Here is an 11,838-nt window from a genome sequence, read left to right on the forward strand (position 1 = left end):
ATTGTGGAAATAAAATGGAAACTGAGCACTTGCACGGTGAAATGTCCACAGTCTGCAATGTCATTTTAAAAAATTGTAGTTTTGGTAGTTCTGGTTTTCAGAAGTAGAGAACTCTGAAACTGGTTATCTGAAATATGAAAAACTACTCAATGCTTTGCACAAATTGATTACAGCTGAAACAAAGATTATCCTCTGACCTTTTGTGGGATCTGAGCGAGGCCTGAGGCTATCATGTTTGCCTTCTCCTTGGTGATGTTTTTGATCATGGATCCTAAAGTGAAGATCACAATGCCATCATCTCCAGAACTCTGCACAAATTCCTCCAGATCCTGCAACAAGTCGAATATTATCCCACTGCCAGCCAACCAGCTGTTTTTGCATTTTTGTTCAACATTTTGATGGCTTCACTGCTCCTGGCAGGAATATTCTGTGATGTAATGATTAATCAGATGGTAATAGTTGAGTGTCCTTACCTCTGGTAAAGGTTTAGCAGGTCTGCAGTGGATCCCACCAACATATTTGAAGTTGGGGAGGAAAGGACGAGGGAATTCAAAATCCCAGTAAGTTCGAATTAACCAGATGTCTGCTTTACTCATCAACTCACAGGCACTGGTGGGAGTTCCTGTTGCAATGCATGAGTAATGGACATCAACATATCACTAATAGTTTATGCAAGGCATCATATTTTCTTAATCACAAAATTTCAAAACACTGTGCTTGTATTATTAGCAAATTTTAAATAGTTTTATAAATCAGTGCTTCATGCCTCTTTGCTCACCTTTGACATCAGAGTAATATCTGTCTAATACGTTCCAAAAAGTGTGATCAGTCACGATATCGTGGAAAGTGTAGAAGAGAAAGTTCCACACTCTCTCTGAGAAGTCCATCTTATCTGTGAGTTTGCTCATAGCACCGGGAACAAAGGATGGTGGAGCAGGCATCTGACCACAATGCCTCTCCCAGTTATTAACTAAGAAACAGCGAAAGGACAAGATGAGTGGGATCCCTAAAATATCTGCTACTAAGTCACTGCCAGCTTTGACTGGGTCAGCCAAGAGAAGGTCGTAATTTCCCTCTTTCAACTTCTTCATGATGACTTCTGATTTCACCACACCGTCCAAATACTGGATAGAAATCTGAAGGTGTGTGTTCACATATTTAATGATTCTGGTGAAGATCTCCAGTAGTTCATATAATCAAACTCGTATAAGGCGAATTGGAGGAACTCTTCTAGAAACTCTTCTAAAGCCTCCAACGAGAAAGAGGCATTAAAGGGCTCATAGCGAAAGCGGGCAGGTTCATTGGTGTTCATGTACATTGACGAGCTCGGAATCAGTACAGTCACCTGGTGCCCCCTGTCAACCAGCGTCTCCAGAACAGGCTTCATGTTTATCCAGTGGCTGCCATCGGTGTACCACACCAAAATATTTCCTCCATCTGCACTCCATGTCGCACAAAGTACCAGCAGGATGCAGGCAGAGAGACGCAGCTCCATGGTGTCTGAATGTTAGCAGGAAAACCAGGTGTGATCTGATCCTCTGGTGAAAGTATTTTAGGAAAGATAATTATTAACTCAGTAAATCTGAACTCTGACTCATATCTGTCTGTGCTATCACAATGGGTTAAAAGGTAGTGATCGCAAAGTTCACTGTACTGAAGGAACAAGACTGATTTCTAACCTGTACCAGTACCCTAGGGTGGATGCAGATGACCCAGGTCTCCTGGGTATTTGTCTGTCTGCCTAAGGTTCCAGGGGGGCATTATTAATTAAGTATATTTTGTGACACATCCACAACATAACAGGATTGTTGTGTGTAGCACTGCTGTATGGCACTTCAGCTCACCTCATTATATACTAGAGATGGCACGATACCACTTTTTTTATGTCCGATACCGATATCATAAATTTGGATATCTGCCGATACCGATATGAATCCGATAGTGTATTTTTTAATCAATAAAACAGTTTTTTTTTAAATATCTTGCTGCATTTTGTATAAGTTCATACTCAAGTTTAAAAAAAACAAAGCACTTAAGGTATTCTGTTATTTCTGTATGCAAAAAATACACTGCACCCAAAATATTTCATAGTTCAGCAATACTGATCAATCTAATAAACTTGAACCTACTCCATCCTCCCTATTCTGGTATTTTGAAGAGTACTTAGCAGAAATATTAAAAAAACCTAACTAATAGGGTTGCCAACTCCCAGCAAAAAAAAAAAAAAAAAAAAAATAGGGAACCACCCCCCACCCTCCACCTCGTGATGCTTAATCGACGTAATCAACTTTAATTTAATGCACGTGTTTAAAAAGAAATGCACAAAATCTATTATTTCTCTACAATAATTAAATAGATTCAACATCTGTCTTCAGCAGAATTGCAGACTGCACAGATGGTACCTTCCCAAAGGAAAAGTAGTACCTAGTAGCTTACTAGGGTATATATTAGACTTAATAGTTACTATATACAGTAATGGACTTCTATACATTTTACGAAAGATTAAAACTTTGGGTGTAAGATTCAGATAATTATTTATTAAAAGCTAGACATTTTAAATGAGAATAAGAAAGAAACGTATTTCTTTGTACCCCCCTTTTCCCTGTTAATGCCCTGCCCTCTGGCTAAACTTTGCTAGACCCGCCCCTGCACAGTTACCAGCTGTCAGCTACGTAGAAAAGGATCCTGGTGTAAAAAAGTAATAATAGATAAATTCTAACGACAGCATATCAAGGTTAAACGTGCTGCTGTTGTATAGCCGCTGGTTTCCTCTTTCTGGTGCAAAGTGGGCCAAAAACAAACAAGAGAGAAGGACTCGCGACAGAAAAGCCAATCAGCTGATCATTAATCAGTTTCACGATTGAAGTAGCAACAGAAGAGGGAGAGAGAAGAGGCAGTCGCTCCATATATCAGTTGTTAAGCTTAACGTGGGAATGCGTTACAAACATTCAGAGATGAACTTACACACTTGCTTTACTTCTCGCTGGGATAACTTTCTCGGAGATGAAATGCTGGTTTGGTAGAGGATCCAAATGCTCAACCAGACCGCCGACAGGTCTCGCACACCACAGCCGCTCTATCACGTGACGCATACTGCTCCGACGTGCTAAGGTTATGAGCTGAGTTACGCCATGTCGCAAGTTTTGTGAGGTGCTTTTGTGATAGTTAGTGGACCCGATATCCGATCCAGTAATTTAGGTCAGTATCGGACGGATACGTAATATCAGATCGATCCATCCCTATTACTTTAACTCTTGTACACATGTGCTTTATTTCAGAACTTGTTGGTGTGGAAACACACATGATGAGGATGATGGGATGAAGCTAACGAGACCAGTGCAGCTCTGCTTAGAGCCTGTGTGACAACACCTTACTTGTCCAGATTTTCAGGTGTTAAATGTGCAAATGATTCACATAAAACCATCTGGATATCTTTTTTTTTTAAAACCAGAACCATAGAAGAACAAAGTATGTCACACCTGAAGATGTTGCTATGCCAGGTTGTGAACATGCCATTTCAGATGGGGTTTTTTGTTGTTGTTGCCCTGTTCTTTAAAATGTTGTTTTCTATTTATGATATATTCAAAGGATATGATATATTCAATAGGATCCACCGAGAAATATTGCAGCCTATAGAAATTCACAGCAACAGGTATTGAATCCCAATAATCAGACCCCTATGAACAGCACATGGGGACTGCAGGGATTCCCTTTGTCTCTTTAGATTAATCAATGAAAGATTTTTAAAACACTTAATTACAGAGTTGTTCCTTTCAGTAACTTCATAAGGCATTATTACCCCCCACCCCCACAGCTGTTTAAAAATAAATAAATATTGGAGTATTTTCAACACCCTGCTGGACACCAAGTTTGTGAATGGTGTTACTCGAGATTGAGGCAGCGCAGGAGTTTGAAATTGATAATCTAGGTGCAACTATTAAAAATGTGAATGTTTCAAGAGGGAAGTCACCTAGGATTTTCAAATACACGCATAGGTGTATCTATTAAAAATGTTGGACGAATTTGAATCCCAGTGCCCTTAACGTTGAGGTCAGAGGTTAGGTGTTGTCAAAAAATGTCACCTTTACAAACTTCTGAGCTGTTCGATTAGATGAGATACTATACACTACCGGGTGTTCTAAAACACCACTGGTTTTACAACACCACAATTTTTCAATTTTTTTACTGAAAATTATGCAGTTTAATGTCTCATTGCACTCTGAAATGAAAGCATAGTACAAATAAGTCAAAAAAGAAATCATGGAATACATTTATAGACCCAAATGTATTCTAAACTTTGGTCTCATCAAACTAGCCACCTTTGGCAGATATAACACTCCCGTTGCATTCTCCCTACAAGAGAAATAGTGGTGATACATAAAGAATATGATGATGGGAAACTCAACATACATGAAAGAAAGTCTCATGCTGGTAACAAATATTGCCCCGGCCCAACACTCACAGCACCTGTTCCAGATGTTATTCAGCCTTCCTTTTGCCTTTCCTTTCCTGACACAGCACCTGTGCAGGCAGAAACTGCAGGTCTTGATGAAGATGAATATGATGAGTAGATCTACGGTGAGGAAGAAGCCCAGGACATCCAGGCTGTGATACTGGTACCAGGTGAGCTCATGGGCCTGGACCCTCAAGTGCTTGGCCCCTTTGTTTCTCAGTGTGAACTCGATCCAGAATACTGCCTCTTCCAGAGCACTCATGGTCTGTCGTGGTGGATGCTGGACAGCCGCATAGCATTTTCTTTGTACCTGTGAATGTGTATACAAATGAGAAAAAAAACTGTAAAAATGAATATTATCCTGTATTAATAAAAAAAACCTTGAGACCATAAAACTCTAGAAATTGTTTACATAGGTCATTAAAGTTCAGCTCAGCAGGGCTTTCTTGTGTTAGCTGGCTCCAAGAAAAATGGTTTAAGGTAGAGTATTCATGTTTCATACTCTGAGCCTGCTCCATTTTTTTCTTTAAAGCCTGTTTTCAGTGCCTAATTTAAAGTGCACATAGTTCAGAGAACTCACGATTTGTCATTGATGACTGTGTTGACTGCATCTCTAAGGTCCTCAGCTGTGATGAAGTTCAAATTGAGAATAACTGCAGTTCCTTTTTCCTTCATATGGATCATGTTGTCTGGCTGGTCACCAAACATGGGTATGCCCACCATGGGAACACCGTGGTAGATGGCTTCATAAATCCCGTTTGTGCCTCCGTGAGTGATGAAAGCTCTAGTTTTAGGGTGACCTAACATATGCCAAATAACCGTGTAACATTGAAAGTTAGTTTTCTACATGTGGACAACAGGAGGATTTTAATTACCAGAATAACTGCTTTGAGCTGAGATTGATTTGCAGATTTTATAATTTACATGCATTTAACTAATCTTTAGTGCAACCTCTTCGAGAAAAAGAACTAACCAGAGTAGATTTACACAGGGTGCAATATGTAATCAAGATCACATCTGTTGGAAAAGTAAATAATTTATCACATTTCCTTGTGTTAATAAACAGAATGCTCACAACCTGCATTTAATGTTGAATGCACGTTTAATTTATGTTATTGCACTTTTAAGAACTTCTGTGGTTGGTAGCAGGTTTACGTACCCAGGAGGTCATTCTGAGGGATCCAGTCATATATTCTAATGTTGGCACTCAAGGCTTCTGGTTTTTCTCCTTTGTACCTCCACAGCACCTATAAAAATAACACGTCTTAGCTTACATGTTTTTTTCTGTGGTAGTATACTTACAGCCCAACTTTAAGTAATATATCACAAAATATTATTACTTCTATTTCCTGAAGAAAATGCAGTGTGAATGCTGATAGTTGAATGTTTTGAGCTGGAATGTCATGATTGTTGAATGTTCAGTTAAAAATGTTGAATGAGCTGAAGAAGAGAATTTTTCACCTGAAAATAAAGTGCAAAACTGTTGAAAGATGACACAGAAGAAGTTTCAAAATGAAAGTAGCTAAACATGTTTAAAATACACATTAGAAAAGCTGAGTAATGACAAAAGAAAATTTAGAGTCAGAAAACATCTGAATGAATATTGAAATCTGATATTCTTTAAATGACTTGGAAGTACATATGTGAAGTGTCAAAAAGAAAAACTTGAATCAGAACTAATCTGGATGAGTGTTGACAGCTTATATTCCTTAAATTGGTAGAAGAGTGGAATTATTTTTTTAAATGCCTAAACCCAAGAATTACAAATGAAAAAAAATGAATATTTGAAGAACATCTGCTGACTGTGTGTGTGTGTGTGTGTGTGTGTGTGTGTCAGAGTAAAAACAGAGATATTAGATGAGGTTAGATGAGTTTAAATGTGGGAGAATCCACTAGTCGCTGCAGTAAAGGCCTGGCAATGCATTAAAAAGGAGGTAACCCACTGTCTTGTGATCTCCTTGAGTTCAAGACTTCAGGCTGTCATTGTCAGCAAAGGGTTTTCATTAGAAATGAACATTTTATTTTAATTTTATTCATTGTAATTTGTCCAATTATTTTTGAGCCCCTGAAATGAAGGGATTGTGTGTGTTTTTTTTAAAAATGCTTTAGTTCCTCACATTTTCATGCAATGTATTTGGTCAACCCACTGAAATACAGCTGAAAGTCTGCACTACAATGGCATCTGAGTTATTGTATTTCAAATTCATTGTGGTAATGTACAAAACCAAAATTAGAAAAAAGATGTCTCTGTCCAAATATTTATAGACCTAACTGTATATTGAAGGGTCAGGTTAACTTCTCATTAGAAATCATCAGCTGTTGACAAAGTTTGATAATTTTGATACTCTGTATTAGAAAAATGAACATAAATATTGTAGAAGTAACATGGAAACTGAGCACTGGCATGCTGAAATGTCCACAGTCTGCAATGTCGTTTTAAAAAATTGTAGTTTGGTAGTTCTGGTTTTCAGAAGTAGAGAACTCTGAAACTGGTTATCTGAAATATGAAAAACTACTCAATGCTTTGCTCAAATTGATTACAGCTGAAACAAAGATTATCCTCTGACCTTTTGTGGGATCTGAGCGAGGCCTGAGGCTATCATGTTTGCCTTCTCCTTGGTGATGTTGTTGATCATGGATCCTAAAGTGAAGATCACAATGCCATCATCTCCAGAACTCTGCACAAATTCCTCCAGATCCTGTAACAAGTCGAATATCATCCCACTGCCAGCCAACCCGCTGTTTTTGCATTTTTGTTCAACATTTTGATGGCTTCACTGCTCCTGGCAGGAATATTCTGTGATGTAATGATTAATCAGATGGTAATAGTTGAGTGTCCTTACCTCTGGTAAAAGTTTAGCAGGTCTGCAGTGGATCCCACCAACATATTTGAAGTTGGGGAGGAAAGGACGAGGGAATTCAAAATCCCAGTAGGTTCGAATTAACCAGATGTCTGCTTTACTCATCAACTCACAGGCACTGGTGGGAGTTCCTGTTGCAATGCATGAGTAATGGACATTAATGTATCACCAATAGTTTATGTAAGGCATCATATTTTCTTTATCAGAAAATTTTAAATACTGTGTTTACATTATTAGCAAATTTTAAAAAAGTTTTAAATCAGTGCTTCATGCCTATTTTCTCACCTTTGACATCAGAGTAATATCTGTCTAATACGTTCCAAAAGTGTGATCAATCACGATGTCTTGAAGAGCGTAGAAGAGAAAGTTCCACACTCTCTCTGAGAAGTCCATCTTATCTGTGAGTTTGCTCATAGCACCGGGAACAAAGGATGGTGGAGCAGGCATCTGACCACAATGCCTCTCCCAGTTATTAGCTATAGAGAAGCGCAAGGAGAAGACGAGTGGGATCCCCAAAATATCTGCTACTAAGTCACTGCCAGGGTTGATTGGGTCAGCCAAGAGAAGGTCATAATTTCCCTCTTTCAACTTCTTCATGATGACTTCTGATTTCACCACACCGTCCAAATACTGAATATTGTACTGAAGGTTTGTCTTTGCAATGTTAATGAATCTGATGTAGATCTCCCAGTAGTTCATATAATCAATCTCGTATATGGAGAATTGGAGGAACTCTTCTAGAAACTTCTCTATAGTCTCCAATGAGAAAGAGGCGTTGAAGGGCTCATAGTGAAAGCGGGCAGGTTCATTGGTGTTCATGTACATTGACGAGCTCGGAATCAGTACAGTCACCTGGTGTCCCTGTCAACCAGCGTCTCCAGAACAGGCTTCATGTTTATCCAGTGGCTGCCATCGGTGTACCACACCAAAATATTTCCTCCATCTGCACTCCATGTCGCACAAAGTACCAGCAGGATGCAGGCAGAGAGACGCAGCTCCATGGTGTCTGAATGTCAGCAGGTAAACTACCTGTGGTCTGATTCTTTGGTGAAAGTATATCAGGAAAGATAATTATTAACTCAATAAATCTGAACTCTGACTCATATCTGTGTGTGCTATCACAATGGGTTAAAAGGTAGTGATAGTAAAGTTGACTGTACTGAAGAAACAAGACTGATTTCTAACCTGTGCCAGTACCCTAGGGTGGCTGCGGATGACCCAGGTCTTTCTCTGTCTGCCTCTGGTTCCAGGAGGCATTATTAATTAAGTATAATATTAAGTATATCTTGTGACACATGCACAACACAGCAGGATTGTTGATGTGTGTAGGACTGCTGTATGACACTTCAGCTCACCTCATTATATACTCTACCTTTAACTCTTGTGCCCATGGGCTTTATGTCAGAACTTGTTGGTGTGGAAAAAGATTTCTGAAGTTTGATTTTTGTTTTTAATCAGTTTGCAATGAAAACATATGTTTGCCTTTGCAGTGTTACACCATTCATGGTTTGGGTTATCCAGAGTGACGGTCAACTCGAGTCTGGAAGTTGTATACGACACCTTTGTTAAACCTGAAAATGAAGTCATTGACTATAACACCAGGTAATGTGATAATATACTCCTCATCTTTCTCTGTGCACTACATAAACTATACCAACACGCTCTGTCATTACAGAAGTGTGGCAGCAGTCTGAAAATGTTCTGTATAATGAAAATTTAGTCAACATCAAGTGCAAGGTTTAGCCAGTAGTTTAAAGATGGTTAGGTTTTGCTTAATAATGCATATGATGCAGCTCTGCTTAGAGCCCGTGTGACACCTTACTTGGCCAGATTTTCAGGTGTTAGTGAGGAGGATGTGAAGGGTCACCATGGTTCTCTAAGAGTAAATGTTGATCCAGGAGACCTTGTTGAGCTTCATAAATGCTGACACGATTCTGATTGGACACTGCCTGGAAACAGACCTCTGTTTACTCAAGTGACTTCTTAACTTCCTTTTTTAAAATGTATTCTTTTTTTCTTTTCTCAAGTTTTTCGCAGCTTATTTCACATCTTCCAGTTGCAGTCCTTAATAGACTTTAATGTGCAAATAATTGATACAAATCATCTGGATGTCTTTTTAAAACCAGAACCATCAAAGAAGTTTGTAAAACAAAGTACAACACATCTGATTGGTTGTGAACATACCATCTGAGACCTTTTTGTTTGTTGTTACACTTATTTTTTAAATGTTATGTTTCTATTTATCATATACTCAAAGTACTCAACAGGATTCGCCTAGAAATATTGCAGCTTATTCAAGTTCAGGGCAACGGTATTGAATCCCAATAATCAGACCCCTATGAGCAGCACATGGGGACTGCAGGGATTCCTTTGTCTCTTTAGATTAATCAATGAAAGACTTTTAAAACACTTAGTTACAGAGTTGTTCCTTTCAATAACTTCATAAGGCATTTATACCCCCAGGCTGTTTTAAAAAAAAAAAATATTGAGGTATTTTCGACACCCTGCTGGACAGGCAGCGTGGACACCAAGTTTGTGAATGGAGTAACTTAAGATTGAGGCAATGTAGGAGTTTGAAATTGATACCTAGGTGCAGCTATTAAAATGTGAATGTTTGAATCCCAATGACTTTGACCTTGAGGTGATAGTCAAATGTCAGATTTTCTAAAAATCTTGTAAATGCAATAATTCAAGAGGGAAGTCACCTAGGATTTTCAAATACATCCATAAGTGTATCTATTAAAAATGTTGGACGAATTTGAATCCCAGTGCCATCAGCATTAAGGTCAGAGGTCAGCTGTTGTTAAAATAAATAAATTTAGCTATACAAACTTCTGAGCATTTGATTTGATGAGATACTATACACTACGGGTCTCTTAAAAACTACCAGTTTAGAAAACCCCAGTTTTCCAGTTTTTAATGAAAATTATGCAGTTTATGTCTCATTGCACTCTGAAATAAAAGGATGGTACAAATAAACAATCGGAGTCAAAAAAGGAATAATTATTAGACCCAAATGTTTTCTAAACTTTTGACTCATCAAAGTAGCCACGTTTGGGAGATATAGCAGCTGAACACACCTATTGCATTCTTTCTACAGTACAAATCAAATATTCTTAGAATGTTCTTCCCATATTTGTTGCACAAGTTCCCATAAATGTGTGGAACTTGTAGGTTGCTTTGCTTCACTCTTCAGGCCAGTTCATTGCAAACCAGCTTGATGGGGTTTAAGTCTGGAGGCTGTGCTGGCCACTCCATGTTTCCGAGCTTACCATCTTGTTTCTTTTTTCCTGAGGTAGTTTTGGCATAGCTTGGACCTATGTTTTGGGTCATTATCTTGCTGTAGGATGAACCCCTGACCAACTAGGCGCATACCAGAGGGTACTGCATGGTGCTGCAGAATGTTGTGGTAGCCGTTTTGGTAAAAATTCCTGCATGATGAACCCAATTTCAAATCAATTTTCATCAATCCATTATACTTTCTTCCAGTCTTCAGTAGTCCAATGGTGGTGGCCCAGGCAAGCCTCTTTACTAAGATTTCAGAATAAGACAATGGCTTTCTTGCTGCAACTCGTCCTGTCAAACGTGCAGCTCGAAGTCTTCTCTTCACATTTGCAACTGAGACTTACAGCTTAATAGTGGTCGTAGTAAGTGTTTGAACACATGTCTAGTATGAGCCTATCAGCTGTTAACTCTCAGAAACCTGTCTTCTGATTCAGTTGTGGCTTTGGGTCTGCTAGACCTCTTTCTGTCAGTTTGCTCCAGTTTCTGAGTGCCTTTTGATGGTAAAGGAAACTGTACTCACTGACATCTTGACTTTCTTTGCAACTTCTCTGTAGGAAAGACCTGCACTTTGAAGTGTTATGATGGTCTGTCCCACTTCCATTGTTAATTGCCTTTTTCTCACCAATTTTTTAGAAACTCAGTACTTTCTGCAGCACGAAACTGTTCAGGTGATGCTCACGAGGGTGTGGTATCACAGTGTGTTCCAACAGTGACAGACAGGGTAGTTGTAATTCAGAAAAGTTGGAACACCTGTAGCTTTCAAGGCTTGATCAACCTCCACTGCTCTAGAACAGCTTTAACTTGTTAACCCATTTTGTGTTCCCTGAAAAAGGCCTTTTTGTATAATTCTGAAATGGACGTTATTTATTTTATTATTATTATTATTATTATTATCAAATTATATATATATATATTTTTTTTTTTTTTTTTTTTTCTGGCAGTTCAACAGTTACCTTTGTACCATTTCAAGCTATTCATTAAATTTGAACAACATAAATTGCAATAAATAACAGAAAAATTGGGGTATTCTAAAACTTTGAACGGTAATGTATTTTAAACACATAATTGACAGAGACCAACAGATATTGAAACTACATCATGGTCTGGTTGTCTTGTATACCCTGAATTTAATTTTTTGCATGACATTTGGACAAAAGGGTCCAAATGTCATAATACAGTAATCTCACTTTATTTCGCTCGATGTCCTCCTAAAGGATTTTATTTTGACCATCTTAATTG

At 38.4% G+C, this 11,838-nt stretch overlaps 1 long non-coding RNA gene across 1 annotated transcript in view; it reads right to left on the reverse strand.

Annotated features, from left to right (window-relative positions):
* Positions 1–8,362, reverse strand: part of LOC100705474 (uncharacterized) — an 18,072-nt gene extending 9,710 nt beyond the window's left edge. Inside the window, exons 1-9 of the long non-coding RNA XR_002059066.2 lie at positions 7,600–8,362; positions 7,297–7,445; positions 7,021–7,152; positions 5,613–5,700; positions 5,034–5,253; positions 4,275–4,763; positions 779–1,507; positions 474–622; positions 198–329 (exon numbers count right to left, since the gene is read on the reverse strand). This is a non-coding gene — a long non-coding RNA (uncharacterized LOC100705474). The remainder of the gene's footprint in view (positions 1–197; positions 330–473; positions 623–778; positions 1,508–4,274; positions 4,764–5,033; positions 5,254–5,612; positions 5,701–7,020; positions 7,153–7,296; positions 7,446–7,599) is intronic.
* Between the last annotated feature and the right edge of the window lie 3,476 nt (positions 8,363–11,838).

The sequence above is a fragment of the Oreochromis niloticus genome, unplaced genomic scaffold (genome assembly GCF_001858045.2).
Source record: "Oreochromis niloticus isolate F11D_XX unplaced genomic scaffold, O_niloticus_UMD_NMBU tig00007388_pilon, whole genome shotgun sequence".
Classification (NCBI taxonomy): domain Eukaryota; kingdom Metazoa; phylum Chordata; class Actinopteri; order Cichliformes; family Cichlidae; genus Oreochromis; species Oreochromis niloticus.